The 16,113-nt window shown below is 47.0% G+C and overlaps 1 protein-coding gene across 1 annotated transcript in view; it reads right to left on the bottom strand.

The window, feature by feature from the left end:
- The window catches only part of RFTN1 (raftlin, lipid raft linker 1), a 182,934-nt gene extending 167,160 nt beyond the window's left edge, over window positions 1-15,774 (bottom strand). The window contains exon 1 of the mRNA XM_054595029.1: window positions 15,522-15,774. The gene's annotated coding sequence lies outside the window, so the exon portion shown is untranslated. The remainder of the gene's footprint in view (window positions 1-15,521) is intronic.
- Window positions 15,775-16,113: the final 339 nt, after the last annotated feature.

The following is a 16,113-nucleotide window of genomic DNA, read 5'->3' as shown; positions in this document are numbered from 1 at the left end:
CTTTTGCTCCATCCATTCACAAGGCACCCAGCTTCCTAAGGCATTCTGGCAAGATCCAGAAAAACAAAATGAACCTCCAAAAAGGTGGTGGAGCGACAACCAGGCTATACTTTTCAGTAAGTTAAAAAAGGCTGGAAGGATGGATGAGAACAGGAAGGCTTACTTATGCCTTAATAAGGGAACATTAGCGTCCAAAGGGCCAGAGCAGACATGATTTATGTGCAATCTGCATGAACTGATTACTTGTAAAATACTCTACTTCTGCAAATTTAATGGCTGATTTGTACAGAGGCTGCATATTTAACTGCTAAAAGCAAGCCGGCTGGCATCTACTTGGACAAAGCAGAAGGAAAGTGGATTGGGGAGGCTCCTAAGTACTGGGGACCAAGTAACCCTGGTGAGATGAGTACTGTTACCACTAGAACAGAACCGGAAATAACCCAGAGGCTCATCAAGTCACTCACTTCCTGAGAAGGACTGAGTGTCTGAGGATCTCCAAAAAGGAACCTCTTCCTCCAAAATCCTCCCATTCTTGCAATTCTGTTAGGAAAGTCCTAGCATTAGAGACTCATTCCTTTGAAATTAGAATCGCTCTACCTTACAGTCTCCTTGGAAATGACAAGTACCTCCATGGGAAGGGTAACAAAGCTCCAGCCCTGACTGCTGTGGTTCAGTGGGTTGAATGCTGGCCTATAAACTGAAAGGTTATCAGTTCAATTCCCAGTCAGGGCACATGCCTGGGCTGGGGGCCAGGTCCCTAATCACCAACTGACAAGTCACCAACTGATGTTTCTCTCACACGTCAATGTTTCTCTCCCTCTCTCCCTTCCTCTCTCTCTGAAAATAAATAAAATCTTAAAAAAAAAAAAAAACCCAAAACACAAAGCGCCAGGTAGCCACTAACATTTTAGTATGATTTAAATTCTCCCATATGGGACCAGTTCTCTGACCGCAGAAAAAAAAAGAAGCGGGTTACCAAGATGAGTAAGAAAGACTCAGACAAGGCTCAGGCAGGTGGTGGCGGCGGAGGGGGAGCAGTGCCAAGGAACATTAGAAAGGTTCTTCCAATTCGAAACTCTGAGTTAGTTTCAGTCAGACTGTTCCAAGCTTGAGGTCTCTACCCAAGTTCACCCTAAAGGGCACTGTGCTCGTTTCACAGGATATGATGCGGCGCTAAGCAAATCATCAATGGGATCAGACAGAGATGAGATAAGCAGTACCAAACAGTAGCAAAACTGTAAGATCAGTGAATCCATGGGGTCTCAAACTTTAGAGACTCCTTTCTTTGGAGCATGTGCAACCCTGGTTAAGCGCCTGCTCCTACAGCACAACTCTCTCTGGAAAGGGAGACAAGCAAAGAAGTTGCTGGCCCCCAAAACCTTAGTGTGCATTTGCACTTCTCACTCTTTTGTGTCCAGAACCCTACTGGCACACCTGCGTTCCTCTCAGCTCATTCCTTCATTCTTCCACTAACCCCTGCCGCCCACCGGCAAAAGAGAAAAGCCTTTTACACCATTCCAAAAATATCTATATTCAGTCACTACTGTGCTGAAACAAGCCACAAAAATGTAGCTTACAAAAGGAGGAAAAATAAGACATTGTATAATGGCGCCTTACGTTATTGCAGAGTTTTGTAAACTTTACCGTTCACTATGGGAGGTTCCCAAGTCGTGCTCCTGTTAGAATCTCATAACATGCTTGGGGCAAAGTTGGGTGTGGGCCTTTGAGAGAAGGGAAGAGTAAGGGGAACAGGGTTGCCCAATGCAGGCAAGATGGTTTCTGGGGTGGCTGTGCATCCCCTCACGCAGAAGACGTTCAGACTCATCTTCCTCGGGGGTCAAAGTGTCTAGCTAGTCAGACAGAAAGTAAATGATAAACACAATGGTTTTTAAAGGTGGCGCCCAAATCCTCTGATGCCGCTGTTATTCCGGTGGGGTCTACATCACCCCGTCTGAGTCGGGGCTCCACGACTGCTTGACCAACAGAACATGGCAGAAAGACACAGAGCTGGCTCCTGGATCCGGGACTCAAGGAACTGGGAGCATCCACTGCCTGAGCCTTGGGATGTCTATTCTTGGAACCCAGCCACCCTGCCAAGAGGAAGCCCAGGCAGCTCCAAGGAGAGGCTCATGTGGAGAGGAACCAAGAGCCAGCCCCAAATTGCCAGCTACCCAGCCAGGGAGCCACCTTGGTAATCGAGCCTCTACCTCAGTTAAGCCACTGACACCACATGGACCAGAGACCAGCTGTTTCCATCAAGACCCGCCAAAGCTGAAGGTCCTGGGCAAAATACACCAGTAGTGCTGTTTAAAGCCTTTAAGTCTTAGGATGACTCATCATGCGATCTGTAACTTAAATCCCAAGATTGCTCCAAATGACCACAGCCTGCCGCCTCCTTGGTCAACCCAAGGTTGAGGCTGGACTGCATTTAAGGGCCCTGTTTTAGCCACTTGCCCTTGGGGGGATATCTAGGTTGTTTCCAATTTGGGATGATGAATAGGGTGGCTATAAACTTTCATGGAGAGGTTTTTATGGGCTTAAATTTTCTCTTCTCTAAGGTAATACCTAGGAGTGAGATTGGTGGGTTGTAGGGTAAATGCAGGGTCCTGTCAATGAAGAATAATTCCCTTTACACACTCAGGGTGGCCAGATGCTGACTCCACAGGAGGCATGGCAGAAGGTGAGATGCTCTTAGAGGCCAACGGTTGGCCCCTCCACCTCCTGTTCACTCTGTGCGGCCTTAGTTCCCTGAGTGAAATCATGAGCAGAAGTGCTACTCAGTTACGTCTCCTTTTGTTGTCATTGCCTGTTTTTGGAAAGGACACATGCTAAAAATCACCTGTGTGTGTCAAAATTTTCCCAGTGCTTTTCTGTGGCCGACCCAACCCCTACCGCTCCTGCCCTTCCAAATCTGTATAGTCACTTCACATTGGCACCTACTGGAAATCAGGTTATGTGTTTTATGTGTGAGCTGATCGTTGGATCAGCTTTGATTATTTGACAATCATTCAGGAGGCTTTTTTTTTTCTTCTTTTTATACCTTTGTCTTCCCAGAAGACATCCCTGGAGCAATGCGCATAGATCTCTCTAGCATTAAGGTACCAAGAAAAACCATCCAAGAGCTCTTGAAAAGCAGATGAAACAGAGGTCTTTTTCCATTCCTATGGTGAGACAGCAGGAAAAGAGCCAAAACATACTTAGGCCCTAGCTGGTGTGGCTCAGTAAACTGAGTGCCTGCGAGCCAACAATTGCTGGTTTGATTCCCAATCAGGGAACACGCCAGGTACCCAGTTTGGGAGGGTGGGGGGATGTGTAAGAGGCACCCTATCAATGTATCTATCGCACATTGATATTTCTCTCCCTTCTCTTTCTCCATAATAAAAAAAACCTTAATTAATTACATTTTTAATTTATTTAATTTTTAATTATTACATTAATTACATTGTATTAATTAAATACATCTTTACTAACAAATAAAATCTTTAAAAAATAGACTTAGAGTTATCTGGCAGAAATTGGCTATAAGTAATCAGGAACTAGATGCTGACTAGGCAAGAAAATAATCATCAGGAGGTTCTGAGATCCAACTGCAACGAGAGGACGGACATCAGACATTACAAGTGACCAGGAAGCAAAGACCCCTCAGACAGTGACATTCTGGAAAATCTATTCTTTCTGCATTAAACCTAGAATGGCGAATGGTACATGGCAGACCAGCTTCCTGCCGAAACTGTCAGCTCCATGAGGAAGGGAACCTTGTTCCAAATTCATGCATTTGTTAAGGTCTGCTTGGAGTCAGGTGCTCAATTAGGAAATACAAAAATGGGAAGACCAGGCCCTGCCCTCGAGGAGATGGCAGGGGCAAGGAGGAGAAAGACAATGGACAGATAGCCGCCTGCGGTGCAGGGAGGCTGGCTGTTCGGGAAACCTGGCAGAGCGCAGGGCATCCAGAGATGCTGTGACACACACAGAGAACACGTCACCACAGACGTGGCTCACAGAAAGCTGAGCAGAATGGGACCTGATGTCCTGTGTCATTCCAGATGTTGAAATTTATATTCTTTTTTATTTTAAAAGGATTTCTAATTTGTTTCTGAAATGCTTCCCAAGACGCCCATAAAACACTGGGGAAAAAAAAACAAACACTTGACAAAAAAGATCACCTCCTTAAAAGATGATTTTTTTCAGCGAGGGTTTATAAAAACCTGAGTTTAAAGATTCATTTTTTTCCTATCAACTAGCATGCACACATTTAAATAATGGGGGCAATAAATGCAGTTATATTTTCAAATACAAATTAGTTTCATTAAGAGTAAGCCCTCATTTAGCACACTTCCCGCTAATCTGAGGCAAACTGTAAAACTAATTTTAACAATTGCCAACAGCTCATGACAAGCAAGCAAAGACAGGGCAATTAAGTGCAATGATGCTGGATGAGCTGGCAAACTCATTTTTTATTTCTACACTCAAAGCCCATATTTGAAGACTGGAGCGTGTTTAGTACATCATCCAGTCACCCAAAGAACTGATGAGCCAAATTAATAACATTTTACATAATAGGGGCGTCTCTCTCAACCCAGAAATGTAAACGAAAACTTCAAAATTCAGTCAACTAATCAGACGGTGTCAAACAAAATCTAAGACTGAAGCCCAAGGATAACTAAAATTTACCTATTGAAAGTCCTCCTGACTTGACACAAAATAAAGGAACTATCTATATGAAACAGTACTGTTGTCTGGTGCCACTTTTAAATGTCCAAGTGTACGACTGTATCTAAATATCCACATTCTTTTTTTTAACTGGCAGGACACAGAACACGATTGCTCACAGAACTTCCCTCTGGTGCATGAGATTGTGGATGATGTTCTTTTTATGGTTTCCTCTATTTTTCAAGTTTTCTGTTGTGCATGCATTATTTTCCTAGTTGAAAACAGGAAGGGGGTATCATAGCTTGGCCTTCAGTAATCCTGCTGGTACTGACCAAAGAGTCCCACCACACTAAAGAGAGCTCATGTCTATAGAGCCAGGAGGTTGTTGCTGAAAGGAAGAGTGTGATGGTCAAAGCCAGGCTCTCGGAGACATGTAAGTTCTACTTTGCTTTCTCTCAGCTCACTCCCTCTAGAGAGAGCAGCGACACTATTAATCCTGTGGAAAAGTCCCCAGGGCAGAGAACTGAGGCTTCTACCCACCGGCCAGTACTACCTCAGCACCCCCTGGAAGCAGATCCTTTAGATTCAGAGTAGCCTTCAGCCCAGCCAACATCTGTTTTAAAAAATTTTTGTTAATTGATTTCAGAGAGAGAGAGAGAGAGAAACATTGATTTGTTGTTCCACTTATTTATGCATTCGCTGGTTGATTCTCGTGTGTGACCTGTTATGTGCCCTGATCGGTGCTGAACCTGCAACCTTGATGTACAAGGACAGTGCTCTAACCAATTGAGCTACCTGGTCAGGACCCAGCCAACATCTTAACTGCAACCTCAGGAGAGACCCTGAGTCAGAACCACCCAGCTAAGCTGCTTCTGGATTTCTAACTCACAGAAACCCTCTGAGATAATAAATGCTTATTATTGTTTTCGGCTGCCAAGTTTGGGAGTAATTTGTTACACAGCAAAAGATAAGGAATACAAAGGGTATTTACATTATCAAAAGAAAACACTTGCTTACCACCCCACTCCCACCCCCACGCCCACATCTCAGTGGATTTCTTATGCAGACCTTTCTGCTCTCTTCCTTGTCTGCATCACAACCCCCTTCAACTAAAAACAGCTGCCTCTCAGAAGAACCTGCCACTCAAAGTGCGGTCCTCAGACCCGCGGCACTGTCATCCCTGGGAGCCTGCAAGAAATGCAGACTTCAGGCCCCACCCGGGTCTGTGAATCAGAATCTACTTTTCAAGAAGTGATTCATTAAAGTCAGTCACGGTCAAGTTTGAGAAACTCTGAGCTATGACAACGGTTCTCAATCTTGGTTGCACTATGGAATCATCTGGGGACCTGTTTTACAGCCCTGATGGCCAGGCATTTGGGGGTGGGGACCAAGCATCAGTATTTCTTAAAGCCTTCGAAGTGATTCTAACTGGCAGCCAGAGCAGAGAACCAACCCTCTCGAAGCAAAGCCAGTCTTCTCCCCACTTCTAACCCTCTCCAATCTCGTAGCACCCAGGCCTCAGCAGGGCCCAGGATCTTTCATAAGCCTCCTCACCAGGGCTGAGAACCACAGTGTAGAAGAATGAGGCTCTGCTGACCCCCTTGGCTCCCCACCCTCCCAACTCCTGAGTCTCTCAGTAGCTCAGACGCTCTTCCCAGACTCTCTGCTGCCTCCCAAACACAGGTGTGCCCCTACATGTATACCTCCTGCCCTCCTTTGTTCCTCTCTTAAAATCATTTTCATTACAAACCACTGACAACATACGGATAAAGATAAAAACGAGACGTCTGTATATCCACCACCTGGATTTAGCACATGCTTACATTTTCCATTATTTGCTTCACGGCTTTATTTTTGAAGAACTACGACCTTCTGGAGCAGCCCTTCTGACCTTTTCTTTCTCCCCTATCCTTCTGTCCTCGCTCTTACTCTTTTTTTTTTTTTTTTTTTCAGTCTACAAATAAGACCCAGGACAAGGTAAGGCAAAGGTTCCAAGACTCTCCAGTGGAACCTGACGTGTAAAAGGTACCTTTGGGATCCTGGCACATTTTTCGCAGCACTCCCTACACAAAAAAAAATAATAATATTTACAGTTCTGTTTATGAAGCAGTCATGTCCAAACAACTTAATAACTATGTCCAAACAACTTAATAGCCTTTTGAAAAAAACAGAACCCCTAAATTGAAAGAAAGCAGCTTTTTCCTTCATTTTTAAATTACCATGAGGATGCCCTAATGGAATGGATGCATCTGGTGGGCACTGAACAACTTCTTTGACCTTGGAATCATCATTTCCTGATCCACCATGGTTTTCTTATCAAACTCCCAAAATCCTGCTTTGCGAAGACATGATGTTCTCAAAAGGAACGTGGTGCTAGTTTTGGGATTGCAAACCACCTCAAACTAGCAGTGAGTGTAGTGTCTAACATGTCAAGTACCCCAGTCTTTCCCTCAGAAACACAAAATATCCCCTGCCCCCTCCCCTACTGTGCGTTTCCTGTAGCACCCTGGGCGCTCTAGTACAAGAGTTTGGGAACCTCCAATACCTGGTATTGTTGTGTATGCTCAAAAAGGTTACATGATTGCACTGCCTGCCCCACCGCTCTCCTATCCTTTCTCACTGGCCTCGCTTCCCCTGCTGTCGGTGAAAACTCTCCAGTCTCTATCCCAGCATGTCCCCTCCAACTCTAGGTGGACCCACATAAGGGCCTGTTTCAACATATTCATCTGGAACTTTCCTGGCACATCCAGATGAATATGCCTGCCCCCAAGAGAACTCAACATTTTGCCCAACAGGCCTGTTCCTCCTCCCACATTTCTTGCTTCTGCAGGTCCTATCGCTGCCCTCGTCATATCTAGGCTCAAAATGCCAGGATCAGCCCGCTCCTGCCCTCGTCCTGTCTCTATCCTCACCAGGCCGGGTGCCAAGGGCTGGCGGACATTTTCAATTCCACCACTTCCTTCTCCCGGCCACCCTGACGTTTCAGGGCTGTGAAAAGCCTCCCTCTCATCCAGCTGTCCCTGGGCCCTCGCCCCTCTGATTCCTATTCCCAGCCTTTGCCAGAGTAGCCGTTCGGCGTCACACAAGGCGCGCGAAGCGCACGTCTGCTGCCACCCTGGAGTCCTGCACCTCACTCTGAGCTCCCTCCTTCCCAGGCCATCGCCCACTGCTCCCCGTCCTGCACCGTGGGGTCAGGCTGGCCTAAGCCAGCGCCATCCTTTTACACCGTTCCTTTACCTCCACTGGACCCACGACCTGGCACTCCTTTCTCTTCCATCTTGACCCTCTGGATTAGGGTTTTCCAGAAGAACAAAACCGATAGGATACGGGGCGGGGGTGTCTATATACAGATATCTGTATAGAGAGAAGGTGGGGCAGAACTGTTCTAAGGAGTTGGCTCATGGGATTGGGGGGACTGTCAAGCGGGAAATCTGTAGGGCAGGCCAGCAGGCCATGGATGCAGGGAAGGGCTGAAGCTGCAGAATGGAGTCCCAAGGCATTTTGGAGGCAGAACTCCTTCATTCCTGGGGGACTTCAGTCTTTTCTCGTAAGTCCTTCAAGTGACTGGATGTGGCCCACCCATACTATAAAGGATAATTTACTTTACTCAAAGTCTACTGATTAAAATGTTCATGATGCCTAAAAAAATACCCCACAGCAGCACATACACTGGTGTCTGACCCAAAGCTAGGTCCCACAGCCTAGCCAAGTTGGCACATGAAAACCATCACGCCCTCCTTTACTGAGCAACTAGTACATGCAAGGCATTGTTTTAAATGTCGGGGATACCAAGGGAAACGAGAGACAAAAAATAATAATAATAACCCTGCTCTCATGGACCTTACCTCCAGGAGCAGAGAAACAGACAATAAGCAAAACTAATAAATGAAGTTCAACTTTAAACATATGTCAAATAAAGAAAAATAAGACAGGGAGGAGGGATAACAAGTATAAAGGAAGGTGGTGCATTTTTTTTCTTAAATGGGTGATCAGAGAAAGCTTCACCCAGCAGGTGACATTAAGCAAAATCCTAAAGAAGTTGACCAGAGGGAGCCACGGAATAAGAAGGACACGTAGCACGCAAGGTGGCAGCAAGTGCACAGAGACTGTAACGTTCCAGGGCCTGCCTGGCGAAGTGGGCAGCCACAGGTAGCACGTGAAGTGAGGGGCGCGGGAGGCAGATTGTGTGGGCCATGCTGTGCCTGGTAAAAATTTTGGAGAGGAGCGGGTGGGGGGGTAGGGGGGGAAGTGGGACAATTATAATAGCATAATCAATAAAATATATTTAAAAAATATTTGGCTTTTACCCTGAGTGAGACGGCAGCCCCTGGAGGGTTTCCAGCAGGGGGAAGACACACTCACTCTGGCCATGACTGACCATGGGAGACAGGAGAGCAGATGAGGAGGACATGTGAGCAGCAAATTCTGGCTATGTTTTGAAGGTAAAAAATGGGATTTATCAGTGGACTGGAAATAGGGTATTTAAAAAAAGAGGGCATCCCAGACTCCTCTAGGGTTTGCGACCTGAGCACCCGGAAGGCTGGAGTGGCCACCTCCTGAGATGCGCAAGGCTGTGGCAGAAAGAGACAGAACAGTTTGTTTCAGGTGTGGTAACCCCATCCAACTGGAGGGGTCAGGTGGGCAGCTGGAGGCCCCAGGCCGCAGTTCCAGGGAGAGCAAACTTCTCAAAGGCAGCAATGTCATCTTCTTCATCCCCACCGGCAGCTACACCCAATGCCGTGACCTAACAGGCACACGAGGAGTGGGAAAGACGCTATCTGGTAAAGGATGGAAAAGGGCCTCTGGAATATTTGCCTGTCACGCTCGAGTTCACCTTCTCAACAGCAGAGCACAAGGCCTGGGTGCAGAGTCTCTGGAGCGGGTTCAAGTCCCAGTGCCTTTACCTTGAGGAAGCAACTTAACCTCAGTTTCCGCAACTAAAAAATGGGCATAACTACAGGCTCTACTTGTAGGGTAAGGATGAAATAAGTTAATATCCACTATAAAGATTCCTTCTAACCTACCTATACTCACAATTACACCGTACCGAAAGATACTTATAAAGTGTCCCAAAACACCAGAAAAATCCCAAAAAGACTTCTCTAAGTTAATGAAGTGTTTAAATGAACAATCTGATCCCTTCTGAAATTTGGTGATCCACGCATGGTATAGTCAAGCTTCATTAACCAGAGGCTGTGATTAACCTAATCTCTTTCCATCCAACTTTATGGATAATGTCTATTACATCAGTTTCTCCAAATCTGAAGACATTGGGAGCTTTTCCGTAAAATTTGAATGGTTCCTCAAAAAGTACTTCCTCAGAGTGAAATACAAAGTAAGGAGTTTCAAAACACACACACACGCACACGCACACACACCAGAGTTCATGCAAAGAATACATGCTGACAATCAAGGGGTCGGTCTGTGGAACAACAAAATGAGACCGTTTAGTTGTAAAAGCCAAAGAAAGCTGTCAGGGAAGTGCAGCTGGCTTCCTGATTGAAAGAGGGTGGAAACAATCTACTATCATTTTACAAAGTAGCTGAAAAGTTGGTCAGCAGCAAACAAGCTGAGCAAAACATAGCTGATGTTGACTCTCCACCTCTGGCTTGGCCCGGTTTCCGCCCCCTGCGGGCTGGTGTCCCCTCTCCTTGGAACCTGATTCTGGAATAGTGTACAGCACAGAAGAGGAGAAAGCCATCCCCCCACTGTCCCATACAACCGGACACAGAAGCTGCCAGCCCTGTCCAGTACGCCCTACACCGCAGGGACAGGCCAGACCAGCAATACCCCAAAATGAAGCCGTTAAGTACCCCAAATGGCATCTCCTCCATCTCGGTCTTGGCAGGTAGCCATCATGCGTAGAATGCGACCTGATTTTCTAGCTCTTTGGTTCTGGCCCCGCTGAGAGCGATTTTTCTTCCTGAATTCAGCCCAGGTAGGGAGTAAGCCACACAAATGCATATTTAAAAGCTGAACTGAATTCTTATTTGGAGAGCAAGGAATTAACAGGGCTCAAGTAGTGGCCATGGCTTGCCTGCTGTAGGGGTCTTTTAAGAGAAAGCATCTTGGTAAAATATGCAATGATAATAACAAAAGCCCCTGTTAGGGGCTCAGGAGGAAAAAAACCCTCAAATTTAGGTCAAAAACTGAATGTGAAAGTGAGGAAAGATCACACACACACAACCTTTAAAAGGTAAACATAAAAGAAAAATCTGGATAAATTTATCTCTTTGTCAGTAAAAAAAAAAAATAGCCTAAGCCTTAGCCAAGTGTGTTGCCAATTCTTAAACTGAAAGAAAAAAGAGAAATGCTTACTACAGAACAGCGCTGCAAACAAACTTCCAGGTAAGATGAAAATAGTCTATATCTGTGCTTTCCTACTTGGCAGCCAATAACCACACGTTGAGCACTGGGAAGGTGGCTAGTGAGACTGCAGAAATAAATTCTTAATTCTATTTCCTTGTAATTCATTTACATTTCAATGTCAGTCACTACAGGTAGCTAGTGGCTACTATATTGGACAGCTCAGCTACAGACAGTCAGGCCGAACAGCTGGCAACGTCTTCCATTTCCTACAATAAAATTACAATTGTAATCAACCAATAGTATCTTAATTTGTCACCAAAATTAGTACCTCTAGACAGGCCCCAGCTGCCCCAAAGTCAGCAAGCTTGAAACAAAAAGAAAAAAGACTAAAGACAGCAATTCCAGTGTGTCATTTCTTAGGACTTTGCTCTCTCTGCCCAGTTTACATTTCTATTATACTATGGCTTCACGTATCTGGAAATCTGTGCTTGTGGACAGAATACACATTTGTGAAACCAGAACGCCACCGCCTCTCTCCCTGAAGTCCGGGAAACATGAAAATGTGAACTCAGGGCAAGCTACATAACCTCGCTAAACTTCATTTTCCTCAAGGCTGAAGAGCCGATAATAATAGTGCTGATCTTCCATGAGGATTAAATTCAGAGAATACAGCAGGTAAGGTGCCTAACAGTGGCTGGCAAAGAGTAAGCACTTGACAAGTGATCGCTATAATTGATTATTTTGTTAATAACAACAGCAAAATCTGTAATAAAATAAGAATGATGCTACTACAATGAAAGTTTACAGTGGGTCAAGTTTTCGTAGGCCTAATCACTTTGAACCTGTTTCTCAGTCTATGGGAAAGTGGCATCTAGTAAAACATGTCTCGGGCCATGACATCTCGGCACTCACTGTCGACCTCCAGAGGGGCCATCACCTAGATGGGTACCAGGAGTCACCATAATCATTCAGCCAACCTTTATTGTGCCCCTACTCTGTGGCACAACAGTGTAATGTCCCAAGACTCTATACCATCTGCAAAGATTGGTCCCCACTGAGGCACCTCAGAGAGATGTGAAAATGTCATGCTGGGGTCCTTTGCAGGCAGGGAGGCTCACTTTGTGTCTCCTGGATCAGCCAAGCCCAGGTTCAGCTGCTGGCCCACAGAGAGGGATCAAGGTATAAGGGAAACTGAGAAGAACCAGCCCATTTTCTCAGCCGGGACAATGAGGAGGGTGTCAACAGGCCGTGTTTTCACTGACAGGCCACCTTGCTCATAGGAAAGCTGTTCTCTGAGCCTCAAAAAGCCAAATCCGATCTTCCTCACAAAGCAAACACAACCCCTTTCAACAGCTAAACTGCCCAAACCGGTGAAATCCAATGGGACTCTCCATCAAGTTCACATCAACCAGACCAATACGCTGGGAATTCCCCAGGAGCTTCTCGGCAGAAGTTTAGTGGAATTCTGTGAGGTTTGGGGGTTATTTTTATTTATATAGAAAGCACTCAGTCAATCTTCTTTCGCAACCAAGTGTGCATTCCCCTATGGAATTCCCTTTTCTAAAGATTTCTAAAGAACAAAATATTCATCTGATCGTCTGCAATGATTTAAATGTAAACCCATTTACGGGCAGTCGGGGATTTCTCACAGCTCCTCCACCTATGAAAACAACATGTTCCAGCATGTCCCAGGTGGTCCTAATTTCTGGCCTCAGAAGAACACTAGTAAAATGATGCTCTTGATTTGGGGATAGGAAAATAAGGTTGTAGTATCTGGAATCTCATATTGGTATTCTTTGCTAGTAGGAATGTAAAATGATATAAGCACATTGGGAAAAGGTCTGGCAGTTTCTTAGAAGATTCTATGACCCAGCAATTCCGCTCCTAAACATTTACACACAAGAAATGAGAATGTACGTCCCTAGGAAGACTCATACATAAATATTAATAGCAGTTTTATTCACGATACCCCCCAAAACTGGGAATAAGTCATGTGTCCATCAAAAGAGGGATATATAAACAAACTGTGGCACAGGCACAACCTAGATATAACCCAGCAATAAAAAAAGACCAAATGACTGAACATGCAGCTTGGGTGAATCTCAAAAACATGCTGAGTGAAAGAAGCTTTATACAATACTGTAAGAATTCCATTTACATGAGGTTCAAGAACAGGTTAAAGGAACCTCAAGTGAGAAACAATCAGAGCAGTGGTTGCCACTGGCAGGGTAGGGACAGGGACTGACAGGAAATGGAGATGAACAAACATTCTAGGATGATGGTAATATTCTCTTTCTTGATAGAGACTAGGGTTATACAGCTGTACACATCTGTCAAAACATTATGCAAATGTTACTCTTAAGATGTGTGCACTTCACTATGTGTATATAAATTTTACCTTAAGAAAATCATGAACACCTATTAAACTCTAAATAATAAAAAGTGTACTGAAATGTTCAGGAGTGACCTATATCAATGTCTGTAATTTCCTTTAAAATAAATAAACCAGTAAGTTGGACTTACATCCCAGTAAGATGGATAAAGAGATGAATAAAGGGGAAGATGTGTAATTAAACCAATAGAGCAAAATTACAGGCTCTAGGTGTGGGTATTTGGACGGCCATTGCTTTTGCAACTTTTCTACATTTTCTAAAATGAGATGGGCAGGGAAAAGAGTCACAGTGCCCTTGCTTTAGCCCACCACATTAGAAATTTGGCAAGGCACCATGCCCACCAAGCCATGGCCTCACATCATTTCAGTTCTGCTGAAAAGTGAAGATTGCAAGAACACGAGTAGCTTTACAGGAACTCACATCACTCATGCCAAAGATTTTCTGCCTGTTTCCCTACAGACAAAGCAATTATTTGAATGTAAGCCAAAAATTCCTTCTCAACAGGGAGAAAAAGGACACACTCACTTGTATTCCCAATTTATTCTCTTTCAATTCCTGCACCAAATCCATTAGCTTACTGCACAACACTCCGTTTCCATTTGCCCCATGTCCATGCAACCAAAGACAAAGAAAAATCAACCCAACGACCTGTTATACAAATGCTGCCAGAGGATAATGTCCCAGCTCTCAGGCCAGACGCCCTACTGAAGGCAAAAGAGGATGCAGAGCTCCTCTGAGGTTAAAGTGATTTCACTGAGGTTAGCACACATACGCACCAAGAGCCCCAAACAGCTTGTTGCTTAATCCCTCAGTGGGGTTTGGTGACATCTGGGGTCACTTGAACTTAGTAGGTAATTCAGCTGTTCAGAGGCACAAATTAGGAATCTCGGTGGCTAGGGACACGTGGGGTGCACAGCAAGCCCTAGCCACAGGCCCAGAGGTCGCTCACATTACGCCGGCCTTCCTTCCTGGCAGGGCCTCGCTTATCCTGAGATGACATACAATGGCAGGGGCTGGAAGACGCCTAGTCTGACTGCCAGCCCAGCATCTGAAAACAGCTGTACCAATTACAAGAGGAGACTGTTGCTGGAAACCAGGGCAACCACTCAAATATAGGGATCTGTGCCAGACTTTTTGAAAAAAAAAATACTTTTTGTTTGTTTGTATCAGCCCCCTAACAAACTCACTGACACCCCCAACGTCCCCGGGAATGACCCACCACCACACAGGGCAGCCGAGCATGTGGAACAGGGAGGCAGTAAGGAGCGCGCCTGGGTCTAGCACCTTGGCCTCCACGCTGTTCTCGCCGCCAAAAACTGCGATACTCTAGGTGAAGGGCAAGAGCCCCGGCTCGGGAGGAGGGTTTGCACCCCCGAAAACTGGGTTTCCTGAAATATACGCCGTCACCATCCCACCCTAATCCAGACCTACACTGACGTCCCTTGAGCCTAGGAAAGTGGGGTTAGGACGAGGGAAGAAATCCCCTTACAAAAGGGGGAATGCCCGTTTTCAGCGCCGGGGACGCCCCGCGCCCTAAGTCTCTAAGCCTCCAGTGGCTGCGGCGCTTCCTCTGAACGTGCGGCATGTCTGCTCCCACCCATCCATCACCCTGCCCAGGGAACAAACCTACCTCCTAGGGCGCACGCAAAAGGACAGCCAGAGCCGCCTACACTCCACCCTCGCGCCCTCCCGGACTCCGCTGCCAGCTTCCGCCTGATATTTGCAGAAGACCCCCTGCAGCCGTGTCCTAGACCCACCTGTAGCCTGGAAGCTTCCCCTCTGCTTCCTTCCTAGGCACCACCCCCACCCCCGCCCCGAGCCTGCAAAGCCCTGGACCCCCAATAGACTGCTCTGGGGTGCCTCTCCCCACGGCGCGCCGGGAGTGATTTTTCTTATTTAAAAAAAAAAAAAAAAAGTTGACCCAAGACTGCTATGCTCCTTGGATCCGGCCCGACCCCATGCAAACCCGGGTCGGAGGTGTGGGGAGAGGAGAGTGAGAGGAGGGGCCCTCTGGCAGCCCCGGAGCCTGGGAAACACGCCCCAGCTCCGGCAACCTGCAGGGAAGCGCCAAGCAGGGTTCCCCCTGTCCACTGGGGTCCTGATCCAAGGGGCCCAATGGAGGCGCTTGTGCCTGCGTACACCCCAAGTCCTTGCCGCGCGCCCACCTACCGTTCCAGACTAGCTCAGGAGAAGGTGTGGGTAGGTGCTCCCTGAGACAGTGTACTCCGTCCCGGGAGGAAAGTTTGTGCCATGCAGAGGCGGCGGCGCGGAGAAGGCGTGGGCACCAGTTGGGGCGGGGGTTGGGGGGCGGCGACGGCGCGGCGTGCTCGTGTGTCCGTCCCTCCCGCGACCGGTGCGTCCGTCGGAGCCCGCGGCAGCCGCGCTCCCGCTCGCTGCGCCCTGCGCCCGGCGCGCTCCAGCTCCAGTCCCGACGCGCCCCCGCTGCCGCCGCCGCCGCGCGTCCGCCGGCTACACTTCCTCTTCCTCTGAACTCATGTGCAAAATATGCTGCGCTGCATCTTTGGGGGAAGCCGTGCGGCCCCTAACAGCCGCCTCGGGAGCAGCGGGCCCGCCCGCGCCCCCTGCGTGCTCCGCGCCGCGCCGCTGCCTCCACTCGGCGGACAACTTGCGTGCGGCACACGCAGCGACCCAGCTACCGACCTTCGGTGCCCTCGGCTCAGGGGTCCCAAACTCACATACTGTCTCTCCTCCTAACCAAGGCTGTGTGTGTGTGTGTGTGTCAGTGTGTGTGTGTGTGTGT

This window comes from Pteronotus mesoamericanus, unplaced genomic scaffold (assembly GCF_021234165.1).
Source record: "Pteronotus mesoamericanus isolate MK-2021 breed Mesoamerican mustached bat unplaced genomic scaffold, CSHL_Meso_final scaffold_54, whole genome shotgun sequence".
NCBI lineage: Eukaryota > Metazoa > Chordata > Mammalia > Chiroptera > Mormoopidae > Pteronotus > Pteronotus mesoamericanus.
This window is presented reverse-complemented; position numbering and strand designations above follow the sequence as displayed.